General features: G+C 40.5%; 20 non-coding genes across 20 annotated transcripts; 10 read left to right on the plus strand and 10 right to left on the minus strand.

Annotated features, from left to right (window-relative positions):
- Window positions 1-225: 225 nt before the first annotated feature.
- Window positions 226-307, minus strand: trnal-aag (transfer RNA leucine (anticodon AAG)). The gene has a single exon. It is a non-coding gene; the product is annotated as a tRNA-Leu (tRNA).
- A 266-nt stretch (window positions 308-573) lies between these two features.
- trnap-ugg (transfer RNA proline (anticodon UGG)) lies at window positions 574-645 on the plus strand. Its single transcript has one exon. It is a non-coding gene; the product is annotated as a tRNA-Pro (tRNA).
- A 484-nt stretch (window positions 646-1,129) lies between these two features.
- On the minus strand, window positions 1,130-1,211 carry trnal-aag (transfer RNA leucine (anticodon AAG)). Its single transcript has one exon. It is a non-coding gene; the product is annotated as a tRNA-Leu (tRNA).
- A 320-nt stretch (window positions 1,212-1,531) lies between these two features.
- trnap-ugg (transfer RNA proline (anticodon UGG)) lies at window positions 1,532-1,603 on the plus strand. Its single transcript has one exon. It is a non-coding gene; the product is annotated as a tRNA-Pro (tRNA).
- Window positions 1,604-2,095: 492 nt separating this feature from the next.
- On the minus strand, window positions 2,096-2,177 carry trnal-uag (transfer RNA leucine (anticodon UAG)). The gene has a single exon. It is a non-coding gene; the product is annotated as a tRNA-Leu (tRNA).
- A 320-nt stretch (window positions 2,178-2,497) lies between these two features.
- On the plus strand, window positions 2,498-2,569 carry trnap-agg (transfer RNA proline (anticodon AGG)). Its single transcript has one exon. It is a non-coding gene; the product is annotated as a tRNA-Pro (tRNA).
- A 264-nt stretch (window positions 2,570-2,833) lies between these two features.
- Window positions 2,834-2,915, minus strand: trnal-uag (transfer RNA leucine (anticodon UAG)). The gene has a single exon. It is a non-coding gene; the product is annotated as a tRNA-Leu (tRNA).
- A 320-nt stretch (window positions 2,916-3,235) lies between these two features.
- Window positions 3,236-3,307, plus strand: trnap-agg (transfer RNA proline (anticodon AGG)). The gene has a single exon. It is a non-coding gene; the product is annotated as a tRNA-Pro (tRNA).
- Window positions 3,308-3,799: 492 nt separating this feature from the next.
- trnal-aag (transfer RNA leucine (anticodon AAG)) lies at window positions 3,800-3,881 on the minus strand. The gene has a single exon. It is a non-coding gene; the product is annotated as a tRNA-Leu (tRNA).
- A 318-nt stretch (window positions 3,882-4,199) lies between these two features.
- Window positions 4,200-4,271, plus strand: trnap-agg (transfer RNA proline (anticodon AGG)). The gene has a single exon. It is a non-coding gene; the product is annotated as a tRNA-Pro (tRNA).
- Window positions 4,272-4,765: 494 nt separating this feature from the next.
- Window positions 4,766-4,847, minus strand: trnal-aag (transfer RNA leucine (anticodon AAG)). The gene has a single exon. It is a non-coding gene; the product is annotated as a tRNA-Leu (tRNA).
- Window positions 4,848-5,167: 320 nt separating this feature from the next.
- On the plus strand, window positions 5,168-5,239 carry trnap-agg (transfer RNA proline (anticodon AGG)). Its single transcript has one exon. It is a non-coding gene; the product is annotated as a tRNA-Pro (tRNA).
- Window positions 5,240-5,731: 492 nt separating this feature from the next.
- Window positions 5,732-5,813, minus strand: trnal-aag (transfer RNA leucine (anticodon AAG)). Its single transcript has one exon. It is a non-coding gene; the product is annotated as a tRNA-Leu (tRNA).
- A 320-nt stretch (window positions 5,814-6,133) lies between these two features.
- trnap-ugg (transfer RNA proline (anticodon UGG)) lies at window positions 6,134-6,205 on the plus strand. Its single transcript has one exon. It is a non-coding gene; the product is annotated as a tRNA-Pro (tRNA).
- Window positions 6,206-6,692: 487 nt separating this feature from the next.
- trnal-uag (transfer RNA leucine (anticodon UAG)) lies at window positions 6,693-6,774 on the minus strand. The gene has a single exon. It is a non-coding gene; the product is annotated as a tRNA-Leu (tRNA).
- A 320-nt stretch (window positions 6,775-7,094) lies between these two features.
- Window positions 7,095-7,166, plus strand: trnap-agg (transfer RNA proline (anticodon AGG)). Its single transcript has one exon. It is a non-coding gene; the product is annotated as a tRNA-Pro (tRNA).
- Window positions 7,167-7,659: 493 nt separating this feature from the next.
- trnal-aag (transfer RNA leucine (anticodon AAG)) lies at window positions 7,660-7,741 on the minus strand. Its single transcript has one exon. It is a non-coding gene; the product is annotated as a tRNA-Leu (tRNA).
- A 320-nt stretch (window positions 7,742-8,061) lies between these two features.
- On the plus strand, window positions 8,062-8,133 carry trnap-ugg (transfer RNA proline (anticodon UGG)). Its single transcript has one exon. It is a non-coding gene; the product is annotated as a tRNA-Pro (tRNA).
- A 487-nt stretch (window positions 8,134-8,620) lies between these two features.
- Window positions 8,621-8,702, minus strand: trnal-uag (transfer RNA leucine (anticodon UAG)). The gene has a single exon. It is a non-coding gene; the product is annotated as a tRNA-Leu (tRNA).
- A 320-nt stretch (window positions 8,703-9,022) lies between these two features.
- Window positions 9,023-9,094, plus strand: trnap-agg (transfer RNA proline (anticodon AGG)). Its single transcript has one exon. It is a non-coding gene; the product is annotated as a tRNA-Pro (tRNA).
- The last annotated feature ends 874 nt before the right edge of the window (window positions 9,095-9,968 follow it).

Genomic DNA, 9,968 nt, shown 5'->3' on the forward strand with positions numbered 1-9,968 from the left:
TATTCAACTTGTGCTCGTGATCTCAAATTGATTCTCTTTGCATAATTAACTGCCAATTGCGTTAGTGTGAATGAAAGATCCACAAAGTGAGACCTTGTGTAGGTGTGCAACGAATGTTGTCGCTTTTTTCTGGGGATTCGAAGCATGTATCTGAGAAATTGCCATTCAACAGTATTGCCTTTGAGAAAAGCATTTCAAAATACTCCTTGAACACAGTTCATGTACTGGCAGTGGTGTGATTTGAACACACGCCTCCTTTGAGACTGGAGCCTTAATCCAGCGCCTTAGACCGCTCGGCCACACTACCACAAAACCCTAACATTCTTAATGGCCCTTCAAAATGATGCTGCAATGCAAAGGGTTGAATGCCCTTGCAAGGATTTGAAACAACGTCTCCTCGAACTGGATCATTGATCCAGCACCTTGGAAAACTCGGCAGCACTATATCACAGGATATTGTATATTGTAATTTGACGGCAATAAATTGGAATTATACAATTGTTCTTAAACGCTTGCACCCCTGCTAATAATTTGAGCATTTTCAAAAATTGACATATCAATTTATGTTGATGTGGCTCGTTGGTCTAGGGGTATGATTCTCGCTTTGGGTGCGAGAGGTCCCGGGTTCAAATCCCGGACGAGCCCTCGGTTCTTTGCTCAATGTTGTGCACAGCCTAGAAAGATTGATCTGATATTTTGTGAAATGCTTCAGGATTCCAATTGATATCCCTTAAACCAGGTGTTTTCGGGAAAAGCTAGTGAATATTTTTGTCTTTGTTCTTAGTTGCCATCAACGCACAAACCTGCTTTATTGGGAATAGAATGTATTGGAATATATCGTAAGGCACATACATCAGGGCATGTCATTACTGAAATGCATTAAGGAGTATATATTTTTCACACTATTCAACTTGTGCTCGTGATCTCAAATTGATTCTCTTTGGCATAATTAACTGCCAATTGCGTTAGTGTGAATGAAAGATCCACAAAGTGAGACCTTGTGTAGGTGTTCAACGAATGTTGTCGCTTTTTTCTGGGGATTCGAAGCATGTAACTGAGAAATTGCCATTCAACAGTATTGCCTTTGAGAAAAGCATTTCAAAATACTCCTTGAACACAGTTCATGTACTGGCAGTGGTGGGATTTGAACCCACGCCTCCTAAGAGACTGGAGCCTTAATCCAGCGCCTTAGACCGCTCGGCCACACTACCACAATACTCTAACATTCTTAATGGCCTTTCAAAATGATGCTGCAATGCAAAGGGTTGAATGCCCTTGCAAGGATTTGAAACAACGTCTCCTCGAACTGGATCATTGATCCAGCACCTTGGAAAACTCGGCAGCACTATATCACAGGACATTTGTAACTATTTTTGAATTACAAAGTAGGACTTTAATGCAGTCCAAAGGAAGAATGAATATTGTAATTTGACGGCAATAAATTGGAATTATACAATTGTTCTTAAACGCTTGCACCCCTGCTAATAATTTGAGCATTTTCAAAAATTGACATATCAAATTATGTTGCTGTGGCTCGTTGGTCTAGGGGTATGATTCTCGCTTTGGGTGCGAGAGGTCCCGGGTTCAAATCCCGGACGAGCCCTCGGTTCTTTGCTCAATGTTGTGCACAGCATGAGAAGATTGAGCTGATATTTCGTGAAATGCTTCAGGATTCCAATTGATATCCCTTAAACCAGGTGTTTTCGGGAAAAGCTAGTGAATATTTTTGTCTTTGTTCTTAGTTGCCATCAACGCACAAACCTGCTTTATTGGGAATAGAATGAATTGGAATATATCGTAAGGCACATACATCAGGGCATGTCATTACTGAAATGCATTAAGGAGTATATATTTTTCACACTTTCACACTATTCAACTTGTGCTCGTGATCTCAAATTGATTCTCTTTGGCATAATTAACTGCCAATTGCGTTAGTGTGAATGAAAGATCCACAAAGTGAGACCTTGTGTAGGTGTTCAACGAATGTTGTCGCTTTTTTCTGGGGATTCGAAGCATGTAACTGAGAAATTGCCATTCAACAGTATTGCCTTTGAGAAAAGCATTTCAAAATACTCCTTGAACACAGTTCATGTACTGGCAGTGGTGGGATTTGAACCCACGCCTCCAAAGAGACTGGAGCCTAAATCCAGCGCCTTAGACCGCTCGGCCACACTACCACAAAACTCTAACATTCTTAATGGCCTTTCAAAATGATGCTGCAATGCAAAGGGTTGAATGCCCTTGCAAGGATTTGAAACAACGCCTCCTCGAACTGGAGCATTGATCCAGCACCTTGGAAAACTCGGCAGCACTATATCACAGGACATTTGTAACTATTTTTGAATTACAAAGTAGGACTTTAATGCAGTCCAAAGGAAGAATGAATATTGTAATTTGACGGCAATAAATTGGAATTATACAATTGTTCTTAAACGCTTGCACCCCTGCTAATAATTTGAGCATTTTCAAAAATTGACATATCAAATTATGTTGCTGTGGCTCGTTGGTCTAGGGGTATGATTCTCGCTTAGGGTGCGAGAGGTCCCGGGTTCAAATCCCGGACGAGCCCTCGGTTCTTTGCTCAATGTTGTGCACAGCCTAGAAAGATTGATCTGATATTTCGTGAAATGCTTCAGGATTCCAATTGATATCCCTTAAACCAGGTGTTTTCGGGAAAAGCTAGTGAATATTTTTGTCTTTGTTCTTAGTTGCCATCAACGCACAAACCTGCTTTTTTCTGGGGATTCGAAGCATGTAACTGAGAAATTGCCATTCAACAGTATTGCCTTTGAGAAAAGCATTTCAAAATACTCCTTGAACACAGTTCATGTACTGGCAGTGGTGGGATTTGAACCCACGCCTCCAAAGAGACTGGAGCCTAAATCCAACGCCTTAGACCGCTCGGCCACACTACCACAAAACTCTAACATTCTTAATGGCCTTTCAAAATGATGCTGCAATGCAAAGGGTTGAATGCCCTTGCAAGGATTTGAAACAACGCCTCCTCGAACTGGAGCATTGATCCAGCACCTTGGAAAACTCGGCGGCACTATATCACAGGACATTTGTAACTATTTTTGAATTACAAAGTAGGACTTTAATGCAGTCCAAAGGAAGAATGAATATTGTAATTTGACGGCAATAAATTGGAATTATACAATTGTTCTTAAACGCTTGCACCCCTGTTAATCATTTGAGCATTTTCAAAAATTGTCATATCAAATAAGGTTGCTGTGGCTCGTTGGTCTAGGGGTATGATTCTCGCTTAGGGTGCGAGAGGTCCCGGGTTCAAATCCCGGACGAGCCCTCGGTTCTTTGCTCAATGTTGTGCACAGCCTAGAAAGATTGAGCTGATATTTCTTGAAATGCTTCAGGATTCCAATTGATATTCCTTAAACCAGCTGTTTTTGTGAAAAGCTAGTGAATATTTTTGTCTGTGTTCTTAGTTGCCATCAACGCACAAACCTGCTTTATTGGGAATAGAATGTATTGGAATATATCTTGAGGCACATACAACAGGGCATGTCATTACTGAAATGCATTAAGGAGTATATATTTTTCACACTTTCACACTATTCAACTTGTGCTCGTGATCTCAAATTGATTCTCTTTGGCATAATTAACTGCCAATTGCGTTAGTGTGAATGAAAGATCCACAAAGTGAGACCTTGTGTAGGTGTTCAACGAATGTTGTCGCTTTTTTCTGGGGATTCGAAGCATGTAACTGAGAAATTGCCATTCAACAGTATTGCCTTTGAGAAAAGCATTTCAAAATACTCCTTGTACACAGATCATGTACTGGCAGTGGTTGGATTTGAACCCACGCCTCCTAAGAGACTGGAGCCTTAATCCAGCGCCTTAGACCGCTCGGCCACACTACCACAAAACTCTAACATTCTTAATGGCCTTTCAAAATGATGCTGCAATGCAAAGGGTTGAATGCCCTTGCAAGGATTTGAAACAACGTCTCCTCGAACTGGATCATTGATCCAGCACCTTGGAAAACTCGGCAGCATATCACAGGACATTTGTAACTATTTTTGAAATTACAAAGTAGGACTTTAATGCAGTCCAAAGGAAGAATGAATATTGTAATTTGACGGCAATAAATTGGAATTATACAATTGTTCTTAAACGCTTGCACCCCTGCTAATTATTTGAGCATTTTTAAAAATTGACGTATCAAATTTTGTTGCTGTGGCTCGTTGGTCTAGGGGTATGATTCTCGCTTAGGGTGCGAGAGGTCCCGGGTTCAAATCCCGGACGAGCCCTCGGTTCTTTGCTCAATGTTGTGCACAGCCTAGAAAGATTGAGCTGATATTTCGTGAAATGCTTCAGGATTCCAATTGATATCCCTTAAACCAGGTGTTTTTCGGGAAAAGCTAGTGAATATTTTTGTCTTTGTTCTTAGTTGCCATCAACGCACAAACCTGCTTTATTGGGAATAGAATGTATTGGAATATATCTTGAGGCACATACAACAGGGCATGTCATTACTGAAATGCATTAAGGAGTATATATTTTTCACACTTTCACACTATTCAACTTGTGCTCGTGATCTCAAATTGATTCTCTTTGGCATAATTAACTGCCAATTACGTTAGTGTGAATGAAAGATCCACAAAGTGAGACCTTGTGTAGGTGTTCAACGAATGTTGTTGCTTTTTTCTGGGGATTCGAAGCATGTAACTGAGAAATTGCCATTCAACAGTATTGCCTTTTGAGAATAGCATTTCATAATCCTCCTTGAACACAGTTCATGTACTGGCAGTGGTGGGATTTGAACCCACGCCTCCTAAGAGACTGGAGCCTTAATCCAGCACCTTAGACCGCTCGGCCACACTACCACAAAACTCTAACATTCTTAATGGCCTTTCAAAATGATGCTGCAATGCAAAGGGTTGAATGCCCTTGCAAGGATTTGAAACAACGCCTCCTCGAACTGGAGCATTGATCCAGCACCTTGGAAAACTCGGCAGCACTATATCACAGGAAATTTGTAACTATTTTTGAATTACAAAGTAGGACTTTAATGCAGTCCAAAGGAAGAATGAATATTGTAATTTGACGGCAATAAATTGGAATTATACAATTGTTCTTAAACGCTTGCACCCCTGCTAATAATTTGAGCATTTTCAAAAATTGACATATCAAAATATGTTGCTGTGGCTCGTTGGTCTAGGGGTATGATTCTCGCTTAGGGTGCGAGAGGTCCCGGGTTCAAATCCCGGACGAGCCCTCGGTTATTTGCTCAATGTTGTGCACAGCCTAGAAAGATTGAGCTGATATTTCGTGAAATGCTTCAGGATTCCAATTGATATCCCTTAAACCTGGTGTTTTCGGGAAAAGCTAGTGAATATTTTTGTCTTTGTTCTTAGTTGCCATCAATGCACAAACCTGCTTTATTGGGAATATAATGTATTGGAATATATCTTGAGGCACATACAACAGGGCATGTCATTACTGAAATGCATTAAGGAGTATATATTTTTCGCACTTTCACACTATTCAACTTGTGCTCGTGATCTCAAATTGATTCTCTTTGGCATAATTAACTGCCAATTGCGTTAGTGTGAATGAAAGATCCACAAAGTGAGACCTTGTGTAGGTGTTCAACGAATGTTGTCGCTTTTTTCTGGGGATTCGAAGCATGTAACTGAGAAATTGCCATTCAACAGTATTGCCTTTGAGAAAAGCATTTCAAATTACTCCTTGAACACAGTTCATGTACTGGCAGTGGTGGGATTTGAACCCACGCCTCCTAAGAGACTGGAGCCTTAATCCAGCGCCTTAGACCGCTCGGCCACACTACCACAAAACTCTTACATTCTTAATGGCCTTTCAAAATGATGCTGCAATGCAAAGGGTTGAATGCCCTTGCAAGGATTTGAAACAACGCCTCCTCGAACTGGAGCATTGATCCAGCACCTTGGAAAACTTGGCAGCACTATATCACAGGACATTTGTAACTATTTTTGAATTACAAAGTAGGACTTTAATGCAGTCCAAAGGAAGAATGAATATTGTAATTTGACGGCAATAAATTGGAATTATACAATTGTTCTTAAACGCTTGCACCCCTGTTAATCATTTGAGCATTTTCAAAAATTGACATATCAAATTATGTTGCTGTGGCTCGTTGGTCTAGGGGTATGATTCTCGCTTTGGGTGCGAGAGGTCCCGGGTTCAAATCCCGGACGAGCCCTCGGTTCTTTGCTCAATGTTGTGCCTAGATAAAATTAGCTGTTATTTCGTGAAATGCTACAGGATTCCAATTGATATCCCTTAAACCAGCTGTTTTTGGGAAAAGCTAGTGAATATTTTTGTCTTTGTTCTTAGTTGCCATCAACGCACAAACCTGCTTTATTGGGAATAGAATGTATTGGAATATATCTTGAGGCACATACAACAGGGCATGTCATTACTGAAATGCATTAAGGAGTATATATTTTTCACACTTTCACACTATTCAACTTGTGCTCGTGATCTCAAATTGATTCTCTTTGGCATAATTAACTGCCAATTGCGTTAGTGTGAATGAAAGATCCACAAAGTGAGACCTTGTGTAGGTGTTCAACGAATGTTGTCGCTTTTTTCTGGGGATTCGAAGCATGTAACTGAGAAATTGCCATTCAACAGTATTGCCTTTGAGAAAAGCATTTCAAAATACTCCTTGAACACAGTTCATGTACTGGCAGTGGTGGGATTTGAACCCACGCCTCCAAAGAGACTGGAGCCTAAATCCAACGCCTTAGACCGCTCGGCCACACTACCACAAAACTCTAACATTCTTAATGGCCTTTGAAAATGATGCTGCAATGCAAAGGGTTGAATGCCCTTGCAAGGATTTGAAACAACGCCTCCTCGAACTGGAGCATTGATCCAGCACCTTGGAAAACTCGGCAGCACTATATCACAGGACATTTGTAACTATTTTTGAATTACAAAGTAGGACTTTAATGCAGTCCAAAGGAAGAATGAATATTGTAATTTGACGGCAATAAATTGGAATTATACAATTGTTCTTAAACGCTTGCACCCCTGCTAATAATTTGAGCATTTTCAAAAATTGACATATCAAATTATGTTGCTGTGGCTCGTTGGTCTAGGGGTATGATTCTCGCTTAGGGTGCGAGAGGTCCCGGGTTCAAATCCCGGACGAGCCCTCGGTTCTTTGCCTCAATGTTGTGCACAGCCTAGAAAGATTGAGCTGATATTTCGTGAAATGCTTCAGGATTCCAATTGATATCCCTTAAACCAGGTGTTTTCGGGAAAAGCTAGTGAATATTTTTGTCTTTGTTCTTAGTTGCCATCAACGCACAAACCTGCTTTATTGGGAATAGAATGTATTGGAATATATCTTGAGGCACATACAACAGGGCATGTCATTACTGAAATGCATTAAGGAGTATATATTTTTCACACTTTCACACTATTCAACTTGTGCTCGTGATCTCAAATTGATTCTCTTTGGCATAATTAACTGCCAATTGCGTTAGTGTGAATGAAAGATCCACAAAGTGAGACCTTGTGTAGGTGTTCAACGAATGTTGTCGCTTTTTTCTGGGGATTCGAAGCATGTAACTGAGAAATTGCCATTCAACAGTATTGCCTTTGAGAAAAGCATTTCAAAATACTCCTTGAACACAGTTCATGTACTGGCAGTGGTGGGATTTGAACCCACGCCTCCTAAGAGACTGGAGCCTTAATCCAGCGCCTTAGACCGCTCGGCCACACTACCACAAAACTCATACATTCTTAATGGCCTTTCAAAATGATGCTGCAATGCAAAGGGTTGAATGCCCTTGCAAGGATTTGAAACAACGCCTCCTCGAACTGGAGCATTGATCCAGCACCTTGGAAAACTCGGCAGCACTATATCACAGGACATTTGTAACTATTTTTGAATTAAAAAGTAGGACTTTAATGCAGTCCAAAGGAAGAATGAATATTGTAATTTGACGGCAATAAATTGGAATTATACAATTGTTCTTAAACGCTTGCACCCCTGTTAATCATTTGAGCATTTTCAAAAATTGACATATCAAATTATGTTGCTGTGGCTCGTTGGTCTAGGGGTATGATTCTCGCTTTGGGTGCGAGAGGTCCCGGGTTCAAATCCCGGACGAGCCCTAGGTTCTTTGCTCAATGTTGTGCCTAGATAGATTTAGCTGTTATTTCGTGAAATGCTACAGGATTCCAATTGATATCCCTTAAACCAGCTGTTTTTGGGAAAAGCTAGTGAATATTTTTGTCTTTGTTCTTAGTTGCCATCAACGCACAAACCTGCTTTATTGGGAATAGAATGTATTGGAATATATCTTGAGGCACATACAACAGGGCATGTCATTACTGAAATGCATTAAGGAGTATATATTTTTTGCACTTTCACACTATTCAACTTGTGCTCGTGATCTCAAATTGATTCTCTTTGGCATAATTAACTGCCAATTGCGTTAGTGTGAATGAAAGATCCACAAAGTGAGACCTTGTGTAGGTGTTCAACGAATGTTGTCGCTTTTTTCTGGGGATTCGAAGCATGTAACTGAGAAATTGCCATTCAACAGTATTGCCTTTGAGAAAAGCATTTCAAAATACTCCTTGAACACAGTTCATGTACTGGCAGTGGTGGGATTTGAACCCACGCCTCCAAAGAGACTGGAGCCTAAATCCAGCGCCTTAGACCGCTCGGCCACACTACCACAAAACTCTAACATTCTTAATGGCATTTCAAAATGATGCTGCAATGCAAAGGGTTGAATGCCCTTGCAAGGATTTGAAACAACGCCTCCTCGAACTGGAGCATTGATCCAGCACCTTGGAAAACTCGGCAGCACTATATCACAGGACATTTGTAACTATTTTTGAATTAAAAAGTAGGACTTTAATGCAGTCCAAAGGAAGAATGAATATTGTAATTTGACGGCAATAAATTGGAATGATACAATTGTTCTTAAACGCTTGCACCCCTGCTAATAATTTGAGCATTTTCAAAAATTGACATATCAATTTATGTTGCTGTGGCTCGTTGGTCTAGGGGTATGATTCTCGCTTAGGGTGCGAGAGGTCCCGGGTTCAAATCACGGACGAGCCCTCGGTTCTTTGCTCAATGTTGTGCTCAGCCTAGAAAAAATTAGCTGATATTTCGTGAATTGCTGCAGGATTCCTGTCGCAGCCATTTTAACGAGTCTATTGATTTTCTATTCACTCTTATGTCTGACTTGTTTATTGTTTATGGAAATAGAAATTGTGAAATGAAAGCTACATTTTGAATAGTTTATTTAGCATATTATTAATACAATTTATGGCTGCTTTGTTTTCTGATACCTGCTGTAGGTGTCTGTGGGCGGGCTTTACGCACTGCTCAGGTACTTAGGCCAGGTGTGTGTTTGGTTCGGATGAATAAACTAAGTGTCAAGGGAAAAGAGGCGGTGGGTTAAAAAAGTCTTTCGACCGCTTATATAAGTTCACTCGTTGCTTTCAATGATTTATTCGTTTGCCAGTAAGTTTTCCTTTATTTAGAAGAAAGTTTTGTTCTTTTTTGGAGCTGTAAAATAAATACAATCATTTTTTGAAATCGCGAGTGCTTGGAATTGTTTGGAAGCGCGTCGAGCTACCTCGCCTTCTGTACCCACGGCTAAACGAAGAACAGCCGAGACATTTAAGTCGAAAGACTTTTTGAATTGAAGAAAAATAAGTTGTCTTCAAAAGAAAAGGACCACACAAGCAGCGGAGACAATGGAAGGAGTTTCTGCAGATTGTGAGTAGATGGATTCTCGCAATGAGTGTTACTGTCAGTAACAAGGAAACGGCGCCGAATAAAAGTGTTGGATGTCTCTTGTGTGCCTTGGTCTAAAAGTGAATTCAAAGTGAATCAAATACCACAACCTGTGTTGCAATGTCTGTCACTGGAAAAGCAGATGAAACGCTTTTGATAAAGGCAATCGCATCGCGCAGGGGAAAGCTCA

The sequence above is a fragment of the Gadus chalcogrammus genome, chromosome 22 (genome assembly GCF_026213295.1).
Source record: "Gadus chalcogrammus isolate NIFS_2021 chromosome 22, NIFS_Gcha_1.0, whole genome shotgun sequence".
Lineage (NCBI taxonomy): Eukaryota > Metazoa > Chordata > Actinopteri > Gadiformes > Gadidae > Gadus > Gadus chalcogrammus.